Here is a 14,166-nt window from a genome sequence, read left to right on the forward strand (position 1 = left end):
CGTTATCGTCAAGTAATTACTGAAGGTTCATTACTTACCAGAGCTGTGCTTCCTGTAACACAAATCTGAGCAAGCTGTGAACACTTTGAGCAGACTCTGGATGACCTTGCCTTACCTGTGGCTGGGGAGAAAAGTAGAGGAGGACACAGGTTTGGCTTTCTAGTCTATTTACTCTGCTGATAGGCATTTTCCTTATGGTCCTCAGAAACTGGGATGATGAAATCTCTTCAGTTCCAGCACATCCTTCAAGGTCCTTTTAAAATTTGGAAACAACTATCAGGACTTCAGCTATAGCTTAGTAATACATTGTAATAATAGTTAGGGGTAGTATGGTTATCAATCTAAAACTACATATTCTTTCAAAATCCTTTAAAAAAAACATTTCTTTTGGGGAATTTTTTCACATATATGTTATATAAGACAATAATTATTTTGGACTCTTTTGAAATTATAGCATGTGATTGAAGTGGTATAAGGCAAGGTCATTTAATGGTTTTATTTGGGGGATCTTATTGATGTTTATTACTTTGTTTATTATTTTGGTTGCATGTGGTGCCCCTTCCAAGCATAAGATGATGATATGGGCCCTTCATCTTTTAAACAAAAGATTTTTGAGTTTTTTTGAATTATACAGACTGAGGATGTACAAAATATTTCAATAAATTGTTCTATAAACTCAGCTTTTTTCCCCTGAAAGAAAACAAACCAAACCCACACTTAATTAACAATTACAGATACCAAAACAGTCTCTTTTGGCGTTTTCTAAAGGAATAATTTCTAGTTTTCCACCTAAAATGGGTTTCAGTTTCAGTAAATTTTAGTAAAGTCCTGAAGCAGTTAAATGAAAATATATTAAGAATAAATATTGCTGAACACAAAAGACTTTGCCTTTAACCCTTCTTTTCAGCTACCATTACTGAAAATATTAGCTGAGTAAAACCTTGATTTTTTCCCATGGATTCTGATGCAGCAGGAAATAAAAATACAATAAAATAAAAAAGACCTAACAAATAGCCAAACTTCAGTTGTTTGTATAGTTTTAGTAAAAATGACAGAGCAGTTTAAGAAGGCTATGAAGGTACTCAAATGCGTCCAGAGGAAATAGCAAAGCTGGTAAAAGGGTTGGAAGGAATGTCCTGTGAGGAGCAGCTGAGGGCTTCGAGCTTGTCTAGTTTGGAGAGAAGGAGGCTAAGGGATGGTCTTGTTGCTCTCAACAGCTTCATGTGGAGGGGAAGTGGAGAAGGAAGTGCTGATCTCTTCTCCCTGGGAAGGATACATGGGAAAGGCTCAAAGCTGCACCAGGGAAGGTTTAGACTGGACATTAGGAAGCATTTCTTTACCAAGAAGGTGGTCAAACACTGTAACAGGCTGGCTGGAGAGATGGTCAATGTCCCAGCTCTGTCAGTGTTTAAGAGGTATTTTGGACATGGTCATTAACAATATCCTTTAACTTTTGGTCAGCCCTGAAGCAGTCAGGAAGTTGGACTACGTGATCCTTGTAGTTCCCTTCCAACTGAAATTATTCTATTCTATTCTGTTCTGTTCTGTTCTAATTTAGTAGGTAGATTGTCTGTGTCCCTGGGAAGAACAGAAACTATGAATGGTGACCCCTTGCAAATTTAAAATATCATAAAAATAGAGGCTTCTTTTGACACAGAAAAACTATTTGTATTTAGGCACTTCTCTCCTGTATTTTGCTGAGTTGGTGGGATTGTTTCCTATGCAGTCCAAAGTTTAAAATCAAAATGCTAACCATAGAGAAGTTAGTATTTTTAGCCCAGCCAATGGCTCGCTTTTCCACTTTGACAATGTAGGTGTTAGCATCTTCAACTGACCTTCTCTAAATCATTCTTCCTGAGAATGTTAGAATGTTAGAAACATTCTCTTCTTTCCAAGCTGAATGCTTTTATGAAGTGTCCAGAGCTGACCCAGAGCCTGCCAGCAGCTGGCTCCTAGCCTGTTTGTTTGCACCCTGCATCAAGAGACACAGATGTACCAGTATGAACTATGAGGGCTTCCTCAAGCATGAAAGAAATATTATAGACTAAAACCAGAAATAGTTGGGAAACGAATAGGGATTTCATTCTTTCAATGGCCTATACGAAGCTGTGCCACAGCTACAGAAGAGTGCACACATGATGTCCCTGCTTAAATGTCAAAGAGAAGAGAATCTATTCTGTTTCACAAGGTTAAGTGGAAATGTCAGTCTGATTGACTGATGTTTTTAAAAGATAGACTCACTATCTGGCAGGAGGATCCAAATTGGCTTTTACGCTTCATTTGTTCCCATCCTTTGGACAGCAGAGTGTCTGTGAGGGCAAAGAGTTTCCCTGCCCTCCTCAGGGCAACTGTGATGACTGTCTCTGAAAGACTGCCACCTTGCCATTAATGCTCTGGGGCAAAATTATCCACAGTGTTACGCTCACTGATTTCATGAATTTACATGTAGGATGAATTTGATTAACAGCTTCCATGTGAAGGATTACCAGAAGACCTGCTGGCCTTGTGTGTTTTATAGACACAGGTTCTACACAGACAGAGAACGAGACTTGGGTCTCAGCTGTGACCAAAGCAGCCAACAGGCTACCCTGGACTAAATGCTGTAAAAATCCCTCCCTGTGAAACAGTCTCATTTTCCCCCCTTTTTATAGAAAGTTGGTGAGTAAAGAATATAAAACTAATTGAAAAATGGCTGATGTACTTTTTAATTTATTACCTTACAGTCACTGCAAGTCTATTGAATAATCCATTACAAAAAACAAAGTCTCTTATTTTTTCTGCAGTGACAGTGTATAATGTACATCTATTCTCAATTTAATTGAAGGTACCAAGAGTAATTGTTGCCCAATTTATTAGATGGCTTTGGCTGTTCTTTTTTCATGGTCTAGTCTATTTGCAACCTGCTAAGACAAATTAATCTATGCACAACTATGGCACACACCCCAAGCAATAACTTTCTGTATGCATGTCTTGTATGAGACAGCTTGAGTGAAAGAAAAAACATGAGTGCAGGAGATGAGATTTTTCTGACAAAAGTACATCTCATGTTGCTTTGGGATTTTGTCTGATTTTATCTTTCCCATAGATGTAAAATTTCCACCTTTCGAAGTAGTTTTTTCAATTGAGATTGTTGGTTTAAGACTGACAGATAGACGTAGAGTTTAATGGCATGAAACTGCTATTTACTAGGTAAGACGCTGAAACATCAGAGATGTTTCTATCTCTGATATAAAAGAAAAAAAAAACAAGAAAAGAAGAAAATCTTTATACTTGACCTCTAAGATAATTTTTGTGGTTCGTACCAAGCTTTCATATTTTTACCTAACTGCTGAGCTTAACAGAACACATCACTGATCTCATGAAAAGGTCAAAGTAAAGCTGCTGTATTCAGTTAAGTTGAAAGCACTGATATTTCCCTTGCACAAAAACATATTTTATGTTGTGTCCTAATCCATACTGCCACTGCAAATGCACATACACAAGTACATTTTTCCTTTATCATGGAATTGGATTGAAAATAAACCCATTCTAGTATGGTAAACTATATGCTACAGTTATTTGTTATTTAATGTATTCTGCTTGCATCCAGATATTTACTGTTTGGAACTAGTGCGGTAGCTGAAATTTTAAAATTTAATGCAAGTGGTGAGTGCAATAAAGGTTCTCCCTGGAAAATGATGCTTCACCTTTACATGTATTCTGAGAGAACAACCAGCATATATGTAACACCATCATTACAGCCTCATAACAAATGCTTCTCACATCCAGCAGTGCTTCTGATGAGACCATTTCTGAAGTGACCACTCTGCAGGAGGAAGAGCCCATTATGTGGCAGAGAGAATTAATGCTCTCCATTTACAGGCTGACCCCATGTGTTGAGGACCATTGTATAATGCATGATGCTGCATAATTGATACGGGAATACTGGGGCACAAGGTATGGACAAGAACAAGTCCCTGGCAAAGGAAAGGAGCTCTTCCAGTTTTTCTTATATCTCTGCTCTTAGAAATGTAACCTCAGCTAAATCAGTATTTCAAAAGCTTTATAAAACTGCCCAGTCCAGTATACTGATGTGGCAGTGACTATTCATTGCTGTGTATCATCTTGTCATCAAGCTGCACGGACCTGTCAGGATCACTAGGTGTTTTTGAGACTCATAGTACCTCCAGTAATTTTCTTGGTGGGGAATTGAGGTACCAGTTTGCAATAGTGGCACAGCTATACTATTTCTTATTCTAGTCTTTCTTGAACAAAGTATTCAGGAGCTACAGAGCAGACCACACAGAGCTGTAACCAGAAGACTTGCATCCCCAAAGCGTTTTGGATGATGTGTACCCAGTACTAACCAGAGTAACAGGAATATTTTCTGTGTGCTTTACACACTGTATGCTCAGATATATTCTCCATGAGAAAGCTTACCTTTTCAGGATGTCTGTAGCACTGTCATCTCATTTTCAGCTTCTTATTTACTAAAAGCAGCAGCTCCTTTCTGCAGAATGCCTTTCTCCCACTCTCTCTTTTCACAGATTATTATTCTTGCCTAAATCAGAATTGAATTTCACCCAGTATTTTGGGGCTGATCATCACTATTTTATATTCTAATCTTGTTCTTCAATACAAGGTCACCTTAGAGTACTCCTAAAGTTAAAGGAGAGAGTTTTCTATTTCATCAATAATATTTTCTTTTTCTACATAATTAGTGAAATTAATGAATAGTTCATAAAAAGTCCATAAAGCCCTGCCCAATACTTCTGTTTTATGTCACAGTGACCTGTCAGTATTTATTCACTACGTATGTTTATAAAAACAGTTTTGAACCCCTTTGTACTAGCTTCATCTAGACTGTATTTCTTAGTTAGTTTGCAAGAAAGGCAGTCAGGTAAAAAAAGTTTGTATAAGCTTACTGGAGTCTAGTGATGTCATACTGCTGATTCTTCCTTTTTCTTTAGACTTGTTATACGATTAGGAAGGAACTCAATAGTTTGATATAATACGTTATTTAGAATTTCATCTTGGCTCTGTCTTAAATGCTTACCATTTTTCCAGCATATGCAGTTGTTGGCTGAGCAACTCATTCCAATAATTTCCCTGGCTCTGAAGTTGAGCACAGCATCTTCTAGATACTCAGCAGTTCCTGTGTCTCCTGTTGGAAGATGGCACCATAATCATTCATCTTCCCCCTTCTGAAGTGTCACCTGTCCTCAGCAGGCATTCTCAAAGATGACCTCTGATTGCTCTGAGATTAGTTCAGCACATTCTTTAAATATCTTACAACCATTTTCATCAGGCCCAGCTGGGCTGAAAAACTGCAGCTACACTGTCTTTCCTAAACTTTCCATTTTATATGCTAACCTGAGTTCTTGTCCTTTTGATGCTGGTGTGAATTCAGTTAGTAATCCACTTACAGGCACATTTTATGGTGAAGAGTGGAGATAAAAAAGGCACTGAAACATTTCTGCCCTTTTCCTGATATCCATCAGCAGCTTTACTTTGCTGTTTAGAGCCATTCCCCTGCAGGGAAGCCAAAGAGAAAAGGACAAGGGTCCATACTGGATATCTGCCAATGTCTTTCTACTCACTCTTTTAGACTGGTACAAAATAAGGTGATATTCATCCTCACAGAAACGAGATAAAGACCTTAACAAGCATAAATGAAAATTACAGGGGTTCTGTAGAAACTTCATACTTACGGGTAGAAATATGAAAGCACAAATATATTCACCTCTCTCTGTTCTATTTAATTTTCAAAGCTGGTTTAAAAAAAGGGTACTTTTTTCCCCTCTCAGTTTTGGAAAGTTGCCAGAAGGGAAATAGAAGGTTTGATTTTCGTGACAATATGCTTTCCATGTTGAAAATAATGAGAAAGGAAAAGGAAAAGAGAAGATGAGCATTGTCTTCCAGTGGTATGATCAAAGCATATAGCTTTCCTTCAGTTTGAAAGAGAAAGGAGCCAAGTCTGAATCAGTACATACAAAGGATATATTCCAACTAATTTTAGCCCCCTACACCATTGCAGTGTGAGGAATGATAGAAAATTAGCTGATGCTAGTGACAAAATTTCCCAAAAACAAGCAATGAAAAGAGTAGCCTGGAATATAATTTCTTTTCAAGTAGGCTGCTTATTCATCTTCAAAACATCCTTTCAACTGAGAAGTAGTTTAACTATGTCACTTCTTAGTGTCCATGTAATAACCAAAAAGACTTTATGGTAACATTCCCTTATTTATTTTTCACACCTATTTTGATTATTTAATGCATTGGTAATCCATTTTACTCATTATATCTTGGGCTGATTGAGAAGGAGGTAAAAAGCATTCAGTTAACAATAAATGAGTTAAAACAGAAGTTAACCATGATTATTTCCTGGTTCTTAAAGGTTAAAAATAGAGGACTGTGCATTCTTAGGGCTCAATACTGTTGCCAAAATGTATGCAGGGAAAATTTAGGATGAAAATATTTGCCTGATATCAGCAAAAGATTTATGAGCATGAAGTGTATGTAATAACAAGTTATTACTCAGAAGCAATTTCACTTACTCTGTAGTTTTCCACTAGAAAAGCAAAGGCATAATGAACTACTAAATTAAAACTTCTATTTTCTCACTAGTAATCAAAAGTGACGTTATTATTCGTGTAATGATGACACAAACATGAAAATAAAACAACTAGGATGGATATAAGTTCGATGTAATCATAAATAAATGGCAAGAACAGCCAATTAGAATTAGACAGCCTATTGAATTTGCCAAATGCAGGTTGGAAAGCAGTGGAAAATTAATAAAGTACATAAAATATGAGATGAAGGCATGTTTAGGGAGAGGACTATTCTAAAGCACTGCCCCATGACCCTGTTGCAGGATAGCAATTAGCACCTGTCTTTCTCCTCTGATATAATTTGAGCCTTTATAAGAAAAAACTGTTTGACCTGAGTAGGGAACCTTTCCCATGACTCAGTTTCTACTGGGTTAAACCTGTGGGCTCCAGTACTAATTTTGGATGGACTTTTCAGAAGCAAATTACTCCATTTTCAGACATCAGGGCATGTGCAGGTGGTAGAACACCCTCTGCAGCCGAAGAACGGGAAGCCCAAGACTCTGTATAAGGATCGTGTGCTGTGTCTGCTCCTCACCAGATGTCCCATCTGAAGGAGACTGCTTTTCCTGTGGTGAGGTTTAGACTATAGAGTCTAGGCAGAGGAACCTACCATCCCACAGCTGCCTCCCTGGCCCAGTTCACAAGCTGTCTTAATGGAAACTGGAGTGCCTATTTAGGGAAAGTACCTATTTGTGGAACTGAGACTTTAAAAAAGTGTGGCAATTAAAGGCAAGCTGGAGTTTTCTTATGCTAGATATGTTTCCATTGGGAATTGAACTGAGTGAGAAATTATTAATTTCACATGGCCCACCTGATGCTCAACACAGAGTTTCTTTTTTCTGTCAGTTGTGCAAAATGTATGAATTTTAATGCAGTACACTCTTCAAGAAATCTGCAAACAATATTCCTTCCAAGTTGTACATTACAAATACTGTCACATCCAACCAAAGGCTCCGAAACTTTACAGCTTAATATTCAAAAAGTAGAAAGCTAAAAGACATTGCTGTTTATGAGATGCAAAGAGAAAATAAAATATTCTTATGCAAGGTGCCTATACTGAACTGGAAGGCAGATCAATGTGTTATCCAGCACTCCAATGAAGGAGTGGTGTATTTGTTTCCTACAGTGCTGCAATTGCAAAAATGAGTCAGGGAATCAGATTATCCATAGTTGTATGAATAGTTATTATCTTGCCATATGGATCTCACCTCTATTTATAAGATCTTTTAAATATTCAGTGCTCTCTAAGGCTGTCCATAGAAATGTAGAGGCAAGCTCTTTTTATATACCTCATTGTATTATATGAAGTCATTTTTCATAATAAAATAAAAAGAAAATTAGAATTATATTTTAATTAAAAAATTTTTTAATTAAAAAAAATTAATAAAGATGAACTAGTACCTAAATCAGTCCTTTTTTATACTTAGTTATCTCTCGTGTTACTGAAACTTCTACAAACCAGATATTGAAATGAAAATGGATTGCACTTTTATAGGCTGTGCTTTTGAAAAATTTTTTGTAAAAACCTTGGAGGAAAGACTTGATCAAAAAAACATGTTCTCAGTTCAAAAGTTCAGTTGCTCTTTGATTGAAAACAAGACCTTTTGGTTGCTCTTGTGTCCTAGTTTCCTTATGAAACACCTCATAAGTATTACAGATGATGTTAAGAGCCCAAGCTATAACAGAGCATGTCTGACTCACCTCACTGTAATGCTGGTAAGAAAAATTTTGAGCCCTGTGTGAATCCAGACCCGTAGGTCAGCCAAGTTTTTGGGATCATTTTTCTTGAGATTTGTGGTTGCTTCAACTCCTACCATGTTTCACAGTAGAGGGGAGTTCCTGGACTGTGTCTAATTGTACTTGGGGTACTTCATGTTCTTTTCCCCCTAGACTGTCCGTAATAGAGTGCCTACACCTGAAGAAAGCATCACTCCTCACTTCAGAATCCGTCGCTGAGGCCTTCAGTGGCTGCACTGGGTTTCACATATCAGTTGCATTTCAGCAATGTGTAATGGGCATCTTATTCAAAGAAGATAGAAGTAACTTCATCTAGAAAAAAAAAAAAGGATTTCTGTAAAGTCTGATGTTAATTGGTGTCATCCTAATTAATTAATAAGCGTAAACTGTGAATGTGTCAGAGGAGTTGGATTACTTAAAAGCTGCTTCACAACAGTATTTATAGATATGATACTGTGATTTAGATCTGGAGGTGATGATATTCAGAGGCTTTATGCTGATTTATATCAGCTTAGAGATCTTGTCATTTGGAAGAATTCCATTGTACATCAGAGGAAGGTACTGATTTTCCCAGGAGTTTGCCCAACTGAAAGCTATAGATCAATCTATGCATACTTTTAAAAACAGCACTTTTGCCTCTGGTTCAATTCAAAAGGTAGCAGGAAGAATTTTTTTTTTCTATATTCAGCTGTCCCTTAGTTTAAACCTCAACAATTCACCCTAATTACAGAACACTTTGAGTTTCAGGCTGAATCAAATCTCTTAGGTATAGAACTTTAAATTACTGCAGGCCTTTAAAGCAACTACCTCTTGCTTTTCCAACTATATCTAAAGGTCTGGATTAAATAACATAAAAAAGTACATACTGCAGATTTTTTTTTATCTTTTCTCTCACACTATTTTGCAACAACATAACTTCACTATTTTCCTTGGAGCTGCTTATTATTTACATGGATGAGAGAGTAAGGATAATCATGGTTCATCTGCAGATATATAAGGAAAGGAATAGGTGAAGAAAATTTACAGCTTGTGTTACATTCAGAGTTGGACTAAAAGGAATCTGTTTTGCCAAAATATGAACCTCCATCAAACAACCTGCCATCCCAATTGCATCGTTTTATACCATCTTCTCCCTGTCAGCTTTTGATTTAACCCCTCCAGCAGCTTCTGTGACCTGAATTCAAGAACAGATCCAAAGAGCTATAACTGAGAGGAAAGAGCTCAGAGGTACCACCCAGGTACACCCAGCAGAGGGATACAGCAGATTACTTTAAGTTGGATTCATTCTGATACTTGAATTTCAGTACTCATATGAGAGTCTGGTGTTTCAGCTCCTCTTACAGGCAGTAAAGTCAGCTGGAGCCTGATAAACTCCTGAGCTCACAAACAGACTCAGTTCAACTGTCCAGATGCAGAAACCTAGGACTGTGCAAGGCACCCTGGGTATCCTGTCCTGCTTAGCTGCTGGACCAATTTTGTAGGGTCATCCCCTTGGCTTGAGAGTCAACTGTGGGCGTTCCAAGCACTCTAGGGTGCCTCAAACAGCACTAGGCAGCTACGTGGGGTCAACCGAATTATGCCACTATGTCTGAATAAACCGTTTGAATAACCCTCCTGACTCCTGTGAGTTTGGTTTGGTGTGCAGGGATACTTGTGAGGCCACGGTATATCCCCATGGGCTGACAGGCAGGGCAAGGATATGTGCCCTTCTGAAATGGAAGCTTCAGGGGAGGGGAAACCTGTGATTCTTGAATGATCCAGCTGAGGGCATCTACCTCATTCCCTGCATCTCCCCAGAGGCACGAGGGACACCTGTAATCTGTGATAAGGCACATCCACATCAGTGTCTAAAATTGGAGATGAATCTCTCCCTATCGGTCAGCTGACAAACCAAATCTGCATGCCAGGGAGGAATTTTAACTATGTGTCCTAAATCGGGACTGGAAAAAGCAAGACCATGAGTATGGGCAATATGTATGCCCTCATTTGTCAAGTGGCATTTTAGGGCAGCGTTTTCCTGTCATCCTGTGGACTTCAGCTCTGTCTGAATCTCTCTGCAATCCCCTACAGGCTGTGCTCACACAAAAGCAGTGGGCTGGTTACTAAACAGCTTTAAACTCTTAAATTTTTCATTTCAAAGTCATAGAGGAGACAGGAAATCGCTTAATGCTAAGCAGGGACTCCACCTTGGTAGGTATGGCTTAAAAACATAAACACAGGAAAAGAAGGAAGGAAAAGTAGCTCATATCTGTTTAGTACGGTGATATACATTCTCATATTTCAAACAAATAAAATATAAAGATTATATTAGGATTAAACTAAAATAAAATATTGAGATTAAACAAAAATAAACCACACACACAATAATTGGAATACTGCTAACCTCCCAAAAACCTCAACATTTTAATAGCTGTCATTATATAATCTCTGAAGAATCCATGACATTCTTACATTCTTACCCACCCCTCTTTTAATGGAAGAAGCACTGTTAAAGAGTCAAGAGCATTTAAGACCTCATAACAGCTTTCTGACAAGGCTGCTTTAATGTCAGAAATTTTATAATGAGCAAGAGCTATATAAAGATGATGATAGCATCCACTGTTTCTTTTTTTTCAAATGGTTGTTTAAAATATCAGCCTCATTAAGACAGCTGCAGACGTCTTGTAAGATCCATACTGAAATGACTCCCAGGCCAGTTTCTTATTTGGATCCCCAAGACTGGCACTTTTCCAGAAGGATTGCAGAGTCTGCATGATATTTGTTCATTTTTAATTTTAACATTGGCATCATCTCTTGAACAGAAGATGTGAAAAGGACAACACAGGAGCTTATGAATTTTAATCCCAGTGTGTTAAATCTACTTTTTCATAAAATGAAAGGTGGTTTGAATATACTTCAGTATCTTTATGGAACCATAGAATAATAGAATTGCTTGGGTTGGAAGGGACCTTAAAGATCACCTAGTTCCAACCCTCCTGCCCTGGGCAGGAACGCCCTTCTTTAGACCACATTGCTCAGATCCTCATTCAGCCTGGCCTTGGGCACTTCCAGGAACAGGGGACCCATAGCTTCTCTGGACAACCTGTTCCAGTGCCTCACCACCCTCACAGTAAAGAATTTCTTCCTCATATCTAATAAAAATCTACTCTCTTTCAGTTTAAAGCATTACCCCTTGTGTCACTACCTTCCCTTGCAAAAGGTGGCTCTCCATCTTTCTTGTAGACTTCCTTCAGGTGCTGGAAGGACACAATTAGGTCACTCCAAAGCCTTCTCTTCTCTGGGCTGAACAATCCCAATTCTCTCAGCTTTTCCTCATAGGAGAGGTACTCCATCCCTCTAATCATCTTGGTGTCCCTCCTCTGGACTCACTTCAACAGGTCAATGTCCCTCCTGGAGACCCCAGAGCTGGATGCAGCACTGTGAGTGGGGTCTCATGAGAGCAGAGCAGAGGGGCAGAATCACATCCCTTGACTTGCTGGCCACACTGCTTTGGATGCAGCCCAGGACACAATTGGCTTTCTGGGCTGTGAGTGCACATTGCTGGCTCATGTCCAGCCTCTCATTCACCAGCACGCCCAAGTCCTTCTCAGCTGCTCTCGATCTGTGCATCCCCCAGCCTGTATTGATACTGGGGGTTACCCCAGCCCAGGTGCAGCAACTTGCACTTGGTCTTGTTAAACCTCATGAGGTTCCGTCAGGCCCACTTCTTGGGCTTGTCCAGGTCCCTCTGGATGGCCCCGTCCTTCAGGTGTGTCAACTGCACCACTCAGCTTGATTTCACCTGCAAATCTGCTAAGAGGGGTCTCGGTCCCTTTGCAATGTCATTGATGAAGATGTTAAATAACGCTGGTCCCAGTACAAATGCCTGAAGGACACCACTTGTCACGGATGTCCATTTTTCTGTCTCCTGAAGAATTTTTGGATTGTTCCAGACTCCTATTTAGCTCCTGGAAAAGACTGATAATGCTGCCTGATGTGACCCTTCCTAGGGTCATGGTAATAGTGGTCTCCACTGCAAGACTCCTTGCAGCTGCATCTTTCCCTGGACCCTGTTTTTGCTAAATGCCTGTAATCCAGCTGGACTATGGTTCTTACAAATGTAGATCCATTTTGGTTGAAGAGCCTAAACTATGCAGAAAGAAACTCCTACCTACCTTGTGTATTTTAATCTATTTTAATAAAGATTATCCTGTCTTACACATCCATGGATACTCGTGGCATCCCACCCTTAAAGAGAAGTGAACGCCCAAGACTCACAGATGCTCATGGTCCAAAAGGAACAACAGAAGTCAAAGGGTCCGCAAAAGAAAGTCACAGGGTTTTATTAGTAAATAATACACTTGGTATAGGAATTGGTATATTAGTCCTTTATCTTCTAGCATAAGCACACAGTGGAGAGTTTGGGGTAATGGATAGGGGGAAAGGAAGGAGAGAGAGGGAAATTAGAGAGAGGGAGAGAGAAAGAAAGGGAGAAAGGGAGAAAGAGAGCACCAGTCCTGGTTTCAGCATCAATTCAGCTAATGGGGTGTCCAGGATCCTGGGGTGTGGGCACCCAGGCTTTGTGGGGGTATATGGTATATTCTTATCAATAAGTTTTCCCCACCCTAGAGATATATTTCTCACTTTCTATGTAAATCAGTTATCACATGCAATTCCTTTCTTTAGACCTTTCTGAAAATGGGTCAGAGAGCTTTGGTGGGTCTTTGGTGGTCCTGATGACTCCCTACTTGGTCAATCTTTGGTGAACAGTCCATGCCTGCTTGTCGTGGGGTATCTATCATAACAGTTAGGTTTGGCCAATGCAGAAAAGCACACACACATATACACACGCTGCACAAGGAGTTGAGACAAGTGCTGTCTGTCGCCTCAGCACAGCAGCATCCTTTATAAGGACAGCTAGCCCACATTTTTTCACACAGTTTTGTAAATAATATAATTTCTACAAAACACCACCACCATGCACCTGCACCATGAACATAGCCAACATTTTTGTTCTGGTACATTTTATCCTCCCTAAACCTACTTATCAACTTTCCAATTAACTTCCAACTTCTCAAGGCTGCACTGTTCATGGGAATGGTCAGTTAGCTTCTCTGTTCTCAGGGGAATGGTCTTATGCCATCCAATATATTATGCTTGTCTATGGGTTCGACTTCTAGGGGCTTAACGGGCCTGTCGCTTCCCCCCACACTCGCTTCTCAACTTCATTCCTGCAGACTGCTCAGCAGGGCTAAAAGGATGTTGTAAGACTACCCAGGGAAAAACAGCCTCAAGTTGCTCCAGTGGAGGTTTAGATTGGATATTAACAAAAATTTATTCCCCAAAATGATTGTCAAGCATTGGAACAAGCTGCCCAGGAAAGTGGTTGGGCCCCCACCCCTGCAGGTATTTGAAAGACTTGTGGCACTTGGAGATATGGTTCAATAGTGGACTTGCCAGCCCTGGGTTAACAGTCAGACTCAATAATCGTGTAGGTCTTTTCCAAACTAAATGATCTATGATTCTATGTTTCTAAGCATGTTCCTAAAAAAAAAAACATTACCTTGAGTGAATAACAGTTTGCAAAACTGTAATTTGAACATTTTTGTCCAGTAACTCAGGACAAAATATTATTCCTTTGTAGGAAATATTAATTACGCCTAAAAAGTTTATTCTCTTTTGCTTTAGGTGTCAGTTTAACAAACTATCACTTGGCATAGCAGAAAACTATCCCATTTTCTCTAACAATAAGTTTGAATAATATATTTTGTCCTAAATATGGTACTATTTTGATGTAGTTCATGACAGTTCTACTAAATAATAACTTAATAATAAGATCACTTAGCCATTAAACTAG

The sequence above is a fragment of the Manacus vitellinus genome, unplaced genomic scaffold (genome assembly GCF_001715985.3).
Source record: "Manacus vitellinus isolate BGI_N305 unplaced genomic scaffold, ASM171598v3 scaffold_7_pilon, whole genome shotgun sequence".
Classification (NCBI taxonomy): Eukaryota; Metazoa; Chordata; class Aves; order Passeriformes; family Pipridae; genus Manacus; species Manacus vitellinus.